This window comes from Maniola hyperantus, chromosome 15 (genome assembly GCF_902806685.2).
Source record: "Maniola hyperantus chromosome 15, iAphHyp1.2, whole genome shotgun sequence".
Taxonomy (NCBI): Eukaryota; Metazoa; Arthropoda; class Insecta; order Lepidoptera; family Nymphalidae; genus Maniola; species Maniola hyperantus.
In genome coordinates this window covers 9496566-9509412 of record NC_048550.1, presented here as the reverse complement: position 1 = coordinate 9509412, position 12847 = coordinate 9496566, and the positions used below count along the sequence as shown (strand labels likewise).

Here is a 12847-nt window from a genome sequence, read left to right as displayed (position 1 = left end):
CATCAAAATGCTTTATACTTACTTGGTATCATAGTGGTAAACCAGCATTACTGGGTAGAATAAATGTTATTATTCGTCGACGAAGTCTCGATATTTTGGTGTTCGTTTCATGTACGAATAGCGAATAGCGAATTATCTATGATTGAACACATGAATACATTTTTTGTTACTGCAACTTGTTGGATAGCGTGTACGCATTATACTCGTGGTAGATTGTTCTCGTAAGCGTAGTCTTGACGAAGTAGTTTTGTTCAGTATATCCGCTTGCCTTCATACCTTAAACAGTGCTTGGTGTGGAAAAACCATAAGGAAAAAGCCATCTAAATAGTTGTATGTGATGGAAAAATCTGCAAATAATTTTAAAGGCCTACCTACTAAGTAAATAATAATACCTCGTAAATAATAGTACCTACATACATATATTATATGTATTGTAGGTACATACAAAAGACTTAAACCGCAGCTGGCTATCAGTATAAAATGTCGTTTAGTAAAAAAAATATCCTAGCGCTTGTGAAGTTTAAAATTTAAAGCATTTAAAATTAGTTTCTTAACGCATACTTAGTATGCATTCGTAGCAGGAGTAGCATAACTAAGTAGCCCAGAAAATAATCTTATATCGACTCCACGCAGTCTTTTCTGTCCTACCCCTAGAGTGTTTATATAAAGCGCGAAGCCAGAAGCTCGCGAATGAGGTCCTGACTCCTGAATGAAAACCTGCGTAGCAAAACGAAGGCCGAGAAAGTGAGTTGAATGAAGGAAGTCGACCCAGTGATGTCTTCGGCCTAGCCGATTTTAAACAAGACGATCAGTTGATCAGTTAAGGGTGTATTGCAAAATGAGCGGCTGAGCGTAACTCTAATCATGTGGCTGAGCGCCACAGAACACATTTACTCCAGGAGAAGAAGCCCAACTACATACAAATAAAGTGCAGACTATGCACCGTCACGCCATCTATTAGTGATTCCATAGAATTAAACTTTTGGCGCGAAATTACGAACCCCGTATTTTTTTTTTTTTCTATATTAGGCCCGCATTTCAATCGCCAAATAATCTTTAACCGAGGAGTTTATTACACAGTTAAAGATTATTATTTATGGCGATTGGAAAGCGGCCATAACAAAACTGGAATAAAACAAGTAAAAACTTTTTAAAATGCTATAATTTTTAGAAATAAATTTTTATATTATACTGTGAAAACCATACAAAGATTTAAGTTATGTTTTTACTTATTTTTTTTCTAAGCTATTAGATGAAGTAAAAAAAATGTACTTTTAAAGTGTTTTATTACAACTATGTCATAATCCACAGCATACATAATGAAGAAATTACAAAAACAGGTTAAAGTTAAACCAAAGTTGGATTACAGTAATAAATCTTAATAGAATTATTATCTTTTAAACAGATTCATTATTATTAAAGATCTAATACTGAAATGTTTTTCAAACTAGGGAATGTTACATAGCAAGAACTACTTATTCAATATATCATAAATAAAATAATGAACAGAACCAAGATAGGCATATAGGCATATTATTTTGGTAGTGGTTTGTGGAAGCACAGACAGGTCCTGAAATAAGGCAAAATACACAAAATTATTACATTTTTTTAACTGATGATTTATAAAAAATTGCAATAGAAACATTATATAACATACCACTGTGATGTATCTTATTACATACCACTGTGATGTATCTGGTGGCCGAGATAAGATAGGCACATTTGGTACCTAGTGGGTTGCGGAAGCCACACTGACTGTTCCTGGAATAAGGCAAAATACACAATCAATATATTGGTTTCTCTACTGAGAATGTATTAAGTAGGTACATATTGCAATAGAAATCTATATTATGTACCACTTGAATTAAATGTTGCTGTGATGTGTCTGCTGGCAGAGACAAGATAGGCACATTAGGACAGGTTCTAAAATAAGGCAAAATGAACAATTGATGTTTTTCTGAGAATTTTTTACAAATTGCAATAGAAATGTATAGTTACTAGGTACATACCACTGAAATTGAATGTTGTTGCAATGTTTCTGCTGGTGAGCCAGGCACACTGCTGGTGTGCAAGCTTTTCAACACCTACTCAGTTACATTGGCAAAACAATATTCTGCCCAAATTCGAAGCCTGAAACATTATAATAATACTATATAATAAACCAAAATATCAAAAACACCAGCGTTTCTGACTTCTTTAGCCGGTTTGTAGACAAAAAGAACAGCTGGTACTTAAGGGACACGACAATATTTACCTTGCATAATTAGATGCCTTTCCGGCTCTTGGTAAAGAGTGGATAGTAAGTGTTGGGTCGAAAGCCAATGCACAGCACTTAACACGCTTTCTATATTTATCAGACATGATAAATTTAATCTTACAAACGAAAAGAGTCACAAACAATAAGTCACTGTCCTTATTTTTCTCTAGTCTCAATCACACTGCTGCGAGTTTCTTCAAGCTAACAGGGAGAGAAAAATAGAAGCAAAAACACTAAACCACATGAAATACAACTAAAAATATACAAATTTATCACAACTGTTGGGAAAGAAAACTTTCATATTTAAACCAACAACCTAAAAACAAACGTACCATAGAGTAGATAGTTGCCAGTTGTTTATAGTTTGAAACTTTGTCTCTGACTTTGAAGTCTAGAATGAGACAAAGAATTTCTTTGTTTCATTCTAAATGATTCCATAAAAAAGTCTGCAGTGGCCCCATACAAAGTTGCCACCCCCTGCTGAGCGCTGACTGTATGGTCATTGATCACTAATATGATTTTGAAATCAAACCAATATCAAAATAACCTTTATTACACAAAATACGTGAAAAATTTATACACGATGATTTATTTTATTTTTGATTTAATACTATTTGTACAATTTTGATTCTATCTATCCCACATTTTGAGATACATATACTTATATCCGCTAATCTAAATATATAAAAGGAAAAGGTGACTGACTGACTGACTGACTGACTGACTGATCTATCAACGCACAGCTCAAACCACTGGACCGATCGGGCTGAAATTTGGCATGCAGATAGCTATTATGACTTAGGCATCCGCTAAGAAAGGATTTTTGAAAATTCAACCCCTAAGGGGGTGAAATAGGGGTTTGAAATTTGTGTAGTCCATGCAGACGAAGTCGCGAGCATAAGCTAGTGGAAGATAAAATCAGTACGTAAACAGAGAAAAATACCTAAACTCGACCCTAAATCGTTAATTTTATGTGAAGAGGCAATGCAAATCGTTCTTATAGAATCAAAAATAATGATTTTCATCAAAAACTACCCAACTTTGGAGATAAAGGACCAATCTATGGTTAGCAATCTGTGGTTTCATATAATTTCGTATATTTTAACCACAAAAGATACCGAAAAACTGTCATATTTTTAACATATTTGCAAAGCATCACAAACACACCCTTAAAAGCTAATTACTTGTGGTAGTTCTACCATCATTTGTATTAGATACGTATTCTGAAAAGGTGCGTTAATTCATATTTAAGGCGAGGTTCAGGTCAAAGTTCATTTTTGTTGTGACGGAGAATATTCGATACAATGAGTGGTGTCAGTAGGGCGGGCAGGTAACCGGTAAATATTTGATAAGGAACATTTTCGATCGTTCGTGCCAACGGGCTATAAAATCGATTGATGCCTGCCTAGGTACATAAGTAGTTTGAAATGACCACGTTCCATGGCTCCATGTTAATAATGCTATGGATATAGACACCTAATTGCCTGCATGTATATAGATTTCAAACCAGAAGTAATCAATTGTATCTACTTAAGCAATCTATTTTTTATAAGTTAACTTCCACGACTGGTACGAAGCTTGAGAGGGTCCACGTTTCTATCATTATATAGTGCTCGTGGCTTCAGACGCGTCCTAATCCAAGCCTACATTTTGCACTCGACGATCATAAAATGTTGGGAAACAGGACTTCACCACAGAAAATAAGTAATATAAGCCAACATTATCTCTCATCATCATCACGATCAACCCATCACCGGCTCACTACAGAGTACGGGTCTCCTCTCAGAGTGAGATGTGTTTTGGCCATAGTCTACCACGCTGGCCATGTGCGGATTGGTAAACACCTATGAAAACATTATGGAGCACTCTCAGGCATGCAGGTTTCTTCACGATATGAGGAACCACCGTTCACCATTATATTTAATTAATTAAAACGCACATAACTCCGAAAAGTAAGAGGTGCGTGCCCGGGGATGCGTGATTAGGAGGCGGACGTCCTAACCTCTAGGTTATCACACATTATCCCTACATAGTATAAAATAAAGTCGTAAAATATGTATGTATGAACGCGTAGATCTTTTAAAATATGCAACGTATGATAAAAAATAATGTAAAGCTAGCCTAGTAAAGCTTCAGTTTGATACAACTTTATGATTTGATCATGATATGGCTAGGATGATTTTATCGTCTTTTATGCTACTGCTAAATATATCTCTCTTCATAAAACTTATTTAGGTAATATTCAAATTTCTTTTGGAATGGAAAGTACAAAGAAGTGTTTGCTGGATCGCAACAACGGCATGCAAAATGGACTCTACCTACACTACAGTCAACCAAAATGTAAGGACAGATTCTGATTTCTAGCACTTCCTTGTTCTAAGTATACAGGGTGTAACCAGCACGCTAGCAAAAACTTAGCGTTATTGTTATACTACCTAGACACAATGCAATAACAATAACCATTCGCCTCATTTTGTAGTTTTAGTAAATTAGTATCTTTCAAACCCGCAATGTATAGCGCGCAAAATTCGGGTCAATGTCCCGCCTACGACGTGGCATTGACTCCAAGTAGCCTACTTACGCAGCGATCGTTGACCTCTAGCGTTAATCAGATGTTTTATTTGGAATATATCGTGAACTTTTACAAAATATAGGTTTTTTTTCGCGTTTTTTTTTTGGTATACCAGTAATCATCAGTAGGTAGGTAGGCAGTAACTGTCACCTGTCTTCGCTTTTACTAGCGTTCTGGTTCCACCCTGTATAGATACCTACTACGAGTATTGTGACTAAAAGTAAATATTCATAATTCTTTGAATTTTGAATGAGCGAATATAGTACTTTAGGTGTGGCACCTAAATAAATTATACTAAGGCTATTACGAACGTGCGAACTGGGTCATAAATCATTTTTTTACCTCTCGCTCGCACTTACAGGCCATATGGAACTGGAATTTGATGCTCTGGTGTTGTGTGTAACAGTAACAAAAGGATGTGTCGATAGTCATAACAGGTTATAAAAAGTGTCCATACTTTTTACCTGCGTCCGAACGGCATCTTTTATCGATAACGATTTCTGCGGCATTCTCACAACCCTATGATCGTAATGATTTATAACCCCATTTGCACGTTAGTATAGTATCTTTGGGGGCACGTCAACTCTCCCGAAGTCTACGCGATGATGCTAAAATGGAAAGAAAGTGATAACAAACAACCCAGGAAGGTGATAGCTTTCTGCCTGTTTAAACAAAACGTTCGTGTCTAGCATGGACAAGCTGCCTGAAAAGCGGACACACGACTATCACTATACTTTAGAAATTATAGAAAACAAAGGAACTGACAGTTTTGTAAAAGACAAAGTGCTAACTGAAATAATATAGTTGCTTTAAATTTACCAAAAGCTGATATTTAATGCCTAGAATTGAGCGTTTGTAAAATAAGATCACATTTCATTATTATATTCTACTCTGATCACCTAGTTGACGTCACCTGGTATAAAAAATGGAACCATATCACCTGGGAATTAAATAATTTTAGAATTTTACAAAAAAGAACACCTTGAAATTCGACATCACTTTGCTTAAATTACGAATATCGACCAAAAAAAATACGAAATACTGACCGCTCCACTAATATCTAAAACTAATATATGAAAGGTCTTCACCTGTGCAATCTAAAACAGATTTTTGTTTATTTTTATGGATCATAGTTTTTGAATTATCCTGCAAAATGTCGAAAAAATACGACTGTAGTACGAAACCCTCATTGCGCGAGCCTGACTCGCACTTGGCCGGTTTTTTGGAGTTCCGTACCTCATAAAAAAACGGAACCCTTTATAGGACCACTTTGTTGTCTGTCAAGAAAGCTATATGGTACTTCTCGTTGACCTACTATCATGAAATTTGGCAGGTAGGTAGGGTCTTATAGCACACATAAGGAAAAACTCAAAAATCTCAATCACAAAAAAATAATTAAATGTGTTCATGAACAAATAATTAGTATTTTCAACTTTCAAAGTAAGATTAATATACCAAGTGGGGTATCATATCATATGAAAATGATTTTTATTTATTTTTTATTCATTATAGTTTTTGATTTATCGTGAAAAATGACGAAAAAATACGACTGTAGTACGGAACCCTCGGTGCGCGAATCTGACTCGCACTTGGCCGGTTTTTAGAAACCTAAATCCACGTGGTCGAAGTCGTGGACATGATCTAGTTTACCACTTTTTTCACACTTGGGTGAACAAAGTGAAAATGAAAATAGCTAACTCAGGACATTAATATTTCTACTGAAAATGAAAATAACTAATTAAGAACATTAATATTTCATTTAAAAAATGGTAATTAAAGTAAAAACTGCGGTGACAAGCAAGCGAAGCAGAAAATCTGCCATGTAGGTGGTGGCGTGGCGAGCATGACTAGTTTCGCACGCCCACGCGATAGTTGGCGTATATTATGCCGTGACTTTTGCTACAATTGCCCCATAGTGAATTGCCTTTTATTAATTAGTATTAAGACCTACCTTATATTACTCGTAGCCATTACTCAAAGGTAATTATTTTAGATCTGGCAGACTGCGCTACGCCCTAGACCTTGCAGGATCGATTTCTTAAAAACTACTGTGTTTGATCAACATCAATTAAAAGATTTTGATTGATAAAAACATACTTTTGAAATATCTAAAGTACATTTTTCATCAATCGAAATTTTAAAATAAAAATTTCGACCATCATGTGGAAGACGCTTAATTTATAAATTAACTTTGCACTCGTACTTCTCTATTTTTATTATAGGATGCATTAATAATATTGGTAGATATAAATCTGCCTTGGGTGACACCACAGTCTGTACCCTCATTAAGATCACTCTCAGGCAGACATTTTTAGTGAAGTTTTAACTAATTTCTTATTTTCAAAACCCCTCTATCAAAACGCTTGCTGCCTCCAAATAATCAAGGTGAGTCCTAAGATAAGGCGGCCATTGTTGTGGACGTTTAAATATCTTGCGTAGATCAAGCTGTTATTAGTGCTAAATATAAAAAGAGCAATATAAAAGGCCAGTTTCCTACTAGCCATGGCCGTGAATCGTGATAATAGCCTATGCGCCGAGGCCAGATCGAGTTGGTGAACGACATCATAAAAATAATTTTAAATAAGTAGTTAAGAACGCTTTAGTTTTCTGATCAATGCTCTAACTATTTAATGCCGTCTTCTTACAATATAGAATTTAAGTATAACAAAATACAACAAACGTGTGTGTAGCTGATATGCAAGTAATAACGATACGGGTTGTAATGACCCGCAGCAACTAATACTGAAACGCCAAAAGGGCCTAACAAACGGTATTATAAAGCATCTAAAAACCCACATAAAAACTAGAAATATAAAGTTACGAATGTAGCCCTACTCAACATTTTTTTCTCAAGTAGAAAAAATATATTTAGATATATCTACGATCTACAAGTAGGCTTATCTAAATACGTGAAACAAAATTAATGCTTTAAAAACTACAACTTTCTAAATAGTTTCTAAAAAATACAGGAAAAATTCTGATTTTTCTTGATAAACTAATTCTAAAAAGACAAAGAAGAAAGATAAGTAGGTAGGTATAATAAATAATAGCAGCAGTAATTTAACTCCGGAAACTACTAAAGCTCAAAGTGTAATTTATTTAATATTATGTAATAAACGATTTGCTCCCAGAAACTTCTAAAGACAGATTTTGATTTTATTGTCCTGCGAGGTGTGAAAGTAGAGTATTGAACTTGGGGGTAATACTGTCTTAGTCTTGGGCGGCCCTAAACCCCGCGCTTCACTCAGGATTCTAGATGTAACACCCTACGCTCGGGAGTTACTCTAAAATCCCTCGTTACGCTTGGGATTTATCCTGGCGCGGCGCCCGTGACGTAAGACATTACATTACCCCCCATGTTGAATAATCTACTATAATGGGTACTTTTTCGTTCAAAATTAACCGTGACGTTAAATTTGGGAATGAACATCACAGCAGAAGTAATAGATGGTAGAAGACAATATAGTTAGTACAATATTATGTTTAGAATTTAGATCTCAAATTATTGTTCATGGTCGGTCATGGTCAGCTTACAAAATTAATATCCAAATTATGCATCATTTACAAAATTGTTGTGAACGTGACCTTAGCGTGCTGTCGCGTGAAAACAATTTTTTTTGCATAAAATCAAATTAGGACCTACACAAGCTTTTATTATAAAAAATCCATCTTTTTTTTTTTTTTTTTTTTTTTTTTAATTACCAACATAGAGAATGTTTATCAAATCCAATTTAGACACAGCAAAAAACCACGAAGGTTTAAAGTGTGTCATTCCGTCTACTTCTTAATACATAATAATAATAATAGTGTTTCTATAAACAATATAAATTGTTTATAGAAATTCTCATTACATTACATTTCATACAAAAATGGGGATCATTACAATTTGTTAATATAATAGGATTTTAGCTTATATTTTAAATTAAATCTAGATAGTTCATTTCTAAATTTATTATCTAAAGTATTTATTAGGCGAGGGATCATGTATGTAAAATGGGGATCATTACAATTTGTTAATATAATAGGATTTTAGCTTATATTTTAAATTAAATCTAGTTAGTTCATTTCTAAATTTATTATCTAAAGTATTTATTAGGCGAGGGATCATGTATCTAGAAATGACAGCGTGACTAACGTGCTCTCAAATAAAAATAATGCTCTTAAATCATATTATATTAATAATAATTACAACTAGCTTAAACATGCCTAAAATAGTAGATTGTACAACAAAGGACATAAAACAAGCCATTTTATCCGTGACACGTTTATCTACCAGACCCGAAGGATAAAATGGGTTTTATGACCGAGTTGTACTCTGCTCTCTGCACTCTGCTTTTCACTTTGATTGCGAGAAAATGATACAATAATAATATTATAAGTAGGTACATGTGTAAAGTGAAATTCGAGCATTTATATTTATATTTATTTTTATTCATAATATTTACTTAGGTATCATATGTAGGTAGTGCCTGATAAGTAGAATTCTCAAATATGCAGTAAAATAGCAATGAAAAATCCTACTAGTCCAGCTGTACAAGTGTACACACGTGACGGGTAGGTTAATAGGAATTTATGACGGGTTTCAATATTGATGCAGGTTCGTCGACCATCGGGTATTCACCTTTGCAGTGTATAATACGTGTCAACATCAATTATATTATCCTATACAATATGATATTTGATACGTTCGAGGGGCTGTTTGGAAATGTTTAAATTATTATCTTTATTTTTATAGTATGGTATTTTCCTACAGCATGTACATACTCGTAGTACCTTACTCTTTGTATTTGGATATAGTGTGTAAGGGATGAATAATATAGAAAGATTTTTTATTCAAATTGACTTTTCAATAGTTTAAAATTTTATTTATTAGCGGCATTTAAATTAATTAATCATAATTTTAAAAACGTTTGGAACATTTTTACATAAGATTATCTACTTTAGTTAACCTAGAAACCACCGATTTGACTAAGTAGGTATATAATATATGGTTTTGGAAATATTTGTGTTGGTATTTACCAGCAGGTACGTATAGTACGCGACAGTTCGAAATGGCAATCGGGGAGGGAACGTCCCGCACACCCGCACATCCCGCTAACCCAATGCGGGAGAGCGCAGGTGACGTGCGGGTGCGGGGGCGTCCCCTCGCCTTATATCCCGACCTTTCGCGGACTATACCTATCAAATAATTTTTTTTACACACTTTTAGAATCTATAATTAATAGTAAGTTGTCTAGCCATGGTGGTCCAATGACGTCACCGATGGTGCCGTGCGTCGTATCTGTTCGACAATAATTAAACCCGCACCGGATCCACCTTTATAAATATTCATTATTCACACCTCGAGAGCGTTCTGAGGCCCTACTGTAACTTACTTTTTTTTACTAAGTATACCTATTATAAATGCGAAATTGTAGGTATCTGTCTGTCTCTATGGTCTGTCTGCTTTTCACGGCCCATTCGTTTGACGAAATAATTACCTATCGAGTTAGGTAGATTTCTAAGCAAGCTCCAACCTAGACCTTATCATTTATTTGTCATAACGCATAATAATTGTCGTCAAGCGGAAGCCTATTTTGCAATAAAAAACATTCGTAAGTTGGTACTGGTTAAGTAAGCGAGATTTTTTAAAATCCTAATTCTACGTGGACGAAGGTGCAAGCATCATCTATTTGGTACAGAGATAGCTTGTATCCCGTGCATGGATAGATAGGCTAATTTTCCTCCTTGAAAATGGAAAAGATCCCTTGGGATCTGAAAAAAACCTAAATCCAACCGGATCAAGTCACGGTTATCTTCTACTTCATATTAGTTAAACAGGATCATTCTGATTATCTATCTAAAAAGTATCAATTTCTGTCAGTGTATTTTACTTATAGTCCGTATAAAATGACTCCTCAGTCCTCACGCGCCATTTTAACTCTATAGGTCAAATGTCATGTCAAAAGTACGGTTTCACGGATTCACCTTTATAATAAGGACTAAAATCGTACATTTGGCATGAAATTTGACAAAAAAAGTTGAAAAGGTGCGTGATAAGTTAAATTTTACGCGTTATATTTACGACATTTACCTTCAAATACGATAAATTATAAACAGATGTCATACTTAGTCGGTGGTTTTAAGTAGTAATATGTATGAACAAGGTCAATCTTAAAATGGGGTAAATTATTTTTTGTTTTAGAAAACAACTCAGCGTAGCATATTAAGTTCATATTAGCATATAGGTACAAGTAATGAAGGACATTGCGTAATTATAGTGAGAATAAATAGAAATGGGTATAGTTCGATGAAAAAACATACAAGTGGGCTATTGTACCTATTTGCATAAAAATCCACGCTAAAAGGTACTGATAAAGCCCGTTTGACACGAACTTTCTTCTACGCAATAGTCATAATGCAAGTCCGTATATTGGTTAAGGTCAAATGTATAGGTATACTTACATATAGGTGTGTGGCTATTGGCTACCTACTGCCGGCTGTTAAAGAATAAATCTTGTAATCTTATATCTGGAAGTTGCTTGCCCATGAAAACACTATAAACAGGGTGGTTTTTTTTAGGTAATAAAACGCAGTTCTTTATATATTTTTTGAATTGAAAAAAAGGCAGTTACCTCAGTCATCATATTAGTCTGGCCATTCAACGAGGTAACGCTGCCAGCGTTCTGGGCACCCTGCCTCGTTGCGGTGGTTTAGATGAAATTTTCGATTTGTAATTTTTATGTTCTAGAATAAGTTTGGTATTTTTGTTTTTTGTATCTTCCTATTAATTGAAAATATTACAATAAAATTTAAAGATTTATATAAAATATTATTAGATAAAAATTTAAACTACCGTGAGTGATTTCCATTATAAATACTATCTGTCCCGGCTTACTCACGTGTGTAGTCGACGTTAGCCCGACTAGTTTCGAACCCATCCGGGGTCCTTTTTCAAGGGAGACCGTCCGCGCACGCGCCGCAAAACCGCGGCGCGTGCGCGGACTCCCGGATCCCGGACGGACAGATAGTATTTATAATTATTAGATAAAATATTCTTTATCTTACATTTATTGTAGGTATAATGCGTACAAAATCAGATCTGACTCGCAATAATATAGGATGCAATAACACCCTTAGATGCAGTGCGTCCGACAAAGCAAACGATCAGGCGGGCAAGCTATCTTTATCCTGATTTGTGTCACTAACCGCCCAGTTTTTTATGATGATTTTTTATAATACTTATGTACGTTATAGTCGCCTACAAAAAGCCTTTCCCTACCTAATAATTTAATTTTACAAATCAAAGGCAGTTGCCTAACATTTCAGACATCCAAATTAAAATATTTAGATGAGATCATTTCCACGGAATTTCTTAATATAAAACTACAGATAACTTGTTCCAAATTTCATTTTAATAAAGGGTTTTAAATTCCATTCCTGCAAAATATTTGCATGAGCGAATCTGATCAATGCTTTCTTGCATGCAGCAATGCACTTTTATTTTTACCTATTTCAAAAATTATGATTTAATATCGTCCAACCTACTAAATACAGAAAGAAAAGCTTGAAACAGCACCCACTAACTAATCAGCTAATCTTTTGTGGACGTATCTGATAGACTATTGCTACGTAGAAGTTTTACTATTACCTACTAACTTACAAGCTTACTCTGGTATTGTCCTCGATACGAATAACATTGTTTTTCTGGGAATATTTTTGTGTTAATTGTATCAAAGTTGCCTTATCAAATTACTGATAAAGAGGCCTTCAACCCAACCAATAAAACAGGCTCTATAATTTGGAGCGGTAAAATATCTAATCGCGCGCGATATGCTACGAAGATTCGTAGCAAATTCGTAGCACTCACTGAACAGTGATTTCATTTAAACGACTGATTTCATTTCTATTGAGTTGTTTTTATATCATTGAAAAATACTAAATTTAAATACGGATCTTTCAGGAAAATAATGTGATGACATAAAAAAGGTACATGTTAAATTACGGGCAATTTGATGAATTGAAATATTTAAAAAAAA

General features: G+C 34.6%; 1 long non-coding RNA gene across 2 annotated transcripts; it reads right to left on the bottom strand.

Moving 5' to 3' along the window:
* Positions 1-914: 914 nt before the first annotated feature.
* On the bottom strand, positions 915-2742 carry LOC138403293 (uncharacterized). 2 transcript variants are annotated; one of them, XR_011237579.1, is made up of 4 exons: positions 2255-2742; positions 2010-2130; positions 1683-1761; positions 915-1570 (listed from the first exon to the last, which is right to left on the bottom strand). It is a non-coding gene; the product is annotated as an uncharacterized lncRNA (long non-coding RNA). The 2 variants fall into 2 exon arrangements; XR_011237578.1 differs by having other exon boundaries at positions 2010-2742.
* Positions 2743-12847: the final 10105 nt, after the last annotated feature.